The 2186-nt window shown below is 47.8% G+C and overlaps 1 long non-coding RNA gene across 1 annotated transcript in view; it reads left to right on the forward strand.

Moving 5' to 3' along the window:
* Positions 1–2186, forward strand: part of LOC112550339 — a 59409-nt gene that overhangs the window by 679 nt on the left and 56544 nt on the right. The window lies entirely within an intron of this gene.

Consider the following 2186-nt stretch of genomic DNA (forward strand, 5'->3'; position numbering starts at 1 on the left):
TAGGGAAAATAAACTTTCTACTGAAGTTGCTGCTATACAAGTCCACAGGAACTTGAGTGTTGTCTGTTACTTTATCAGGGAAAACTCTTAGCTTTTAATTTCTTCTTATTATTATTGTTAGCACTAGACTATGTAGTTACCAGTTTTTAGCCAAATTGGGTAAATAAAACCATTAGAAACAAGTAGCATCTCTTTTGTCATAAAGGTAAACATGATGTATACAGTTAGAATAAACTAGGGGTGACCAACTTGCGGCATGGATGCATCAAGTGGCATAGACAGTCTGTGCATGGCACACAGCAGATTGGGGAGTGGAGAGGCAAGAGAGTGTTAGATAGGGCAGGGAGCAGAAAGTAGAGCTTCAGATCAGTCAAGGAGCACAGGACAGGAAGCAGAAAGCAGAGCAACAGCTTGTCAGATAGCAGAGAGCAAAAAGCAGAGCAGCAGATCAGGCAGGAGAAAGGCAAGGAGCACTTGGGGAGAGCGTGGGGCTACTTTGTGGCATGCCTACCAAAAGTGTTGACCACCACTGGAATAAACTTTGTACAACAGTAATTTAAACTCTTTTCTAACTGATATATTTTAAGGCTTGGTGGCCTCAAAAGTTTTTGCTCATTTTTAAGCCAGTTGGAAAAAACCCCAGTAATTTTTAACCACTTTTTAAATATAGTGGATTCCTCTTATTGGAATCACTTTGGGGAATGGTGATTTGATTATATTAACCAGGTGATTTCATTAAAAGGAAACACTTTTTTAAAGAACATGCAGATACTCACTCCTCCCCCACAGCCCCGACCCTGCTCGTGCCTCACTCCCCTCCTCCTCAGCCCCCACAGCCCTGCCGGGGCCCCTCACTCCCCACCCACAACCCCCTGCCCCCCAGCCCTGCTGGAGGGGGGCCCAGCTGCCAGGGCTATGGGGCCAAGGACCTGGGTCTGCAACCCCTTTCCCCCAGCAGGAGGCGGTGACTGCTGCAGCAGAATGAAGCCCAGCTCCCCTCCTATTGCTGCCAGCTGTGGGCTTGGTCACAGTGCGCACTCCTGGAGGGGCAGGTGGGGACCTGCACCCCCCAGGGCTGTGCGGGGTGGGAGTGGGGGCAGGCACAGGCAGTGAGGGCAGCAGCATGGGGTTGTGCTCCTCAAAGCTACCACGCATGCAGGAGGCACATCACCAGAGAGTCCAGCTCCTGGCCCCCGCCCCACAAATGTGCCGTCCATCCACTGTCCCCCTCCCCGCTTGTGCCCCAGCCCTGCCCAACTCCCTCCCTACGTGGGCTCAATTCCTTTCCCCCCTCCCCCCTAATCTGCGGGAGCTGCTTTCCAGGCTGCTTGGGGCCATGTACATGTACATGGCGCCCCCTGCCTGACCACCCTCCTCCTGCTCTCCCCCAGGCCCTGTAGGCTGGAACTCTGCCAGCCTGCAGAGGGCTCCTCACCAAACTGCAAAATCCCTGGGCTTCTCCAGTAAAATGATTCCAAAAACCAAAAATTGTCATTCTAATTTGAGTGATTTTTACATGTAATAATATACCAAAAGGTTTTGGTTTTCTCATATTGATTCAAATAAGCAGCTGATTCTATTAACTAGCAATTCTATAAAGCAGAACCCACTGTAAAAGCAAAAGGAATTCAGAAATAAAGACTAGATTTACAAGGGGAATTGGCTGCTATTTACAAACCAGAGGAGACAGAGTGGTGGTAATGCCTGCCCCTAAGCACTCACACAGAAGAACTTAGGTCTCCTGACAGTCGGCAAAAATAAGTGTCCGCACAATTGAGTTAGGAATTCTGGGATGAATTTCTTTTAGTCCTTCCTGCAGGAGCTCTTTCACTTTTTATAAAACAATGAAATCCTCACTGGAATTGAGACTGGAACCCTAGCTTCACTCCACTCAGGTGGGTGTCCTGACCATTGTGCTACAAAGCCTCTCCCTGCCCACTTTCCATATATTTCATAGAGTAATTTATTAAACAAATTTAGATAGCCATGCTGTCCACCCCATCACTGATCCCCATGCCACTAAGTAGCATAATTTGAGAAGCTGTTGTCCCTCTGACTTGCTCTTTACAACATGGGACTCCACCTTAGATATACTAGAAAAAAAATCTTCGTTTGCCAAATGTTGTAAGTCTTGAAGGAAATACTGTCTTTACGTAAGGCCAAATACAGTTCCTCCTGTGTAGCTT

Source organism: Alligator sinensis, unplaced genomic scaffold, assembly GCF_000455745.1.
Source record: "Alligator sinensis unplaced genomic scaffold, ASM45574v1 scaffold218_1, whole genome shotgun sequence".
NCBI classification, from domain to species: Eukaryota; Metazoa; Chordata; order Crocodylia; family Alligatoridae; genus Alligator; species Alligator sinensis.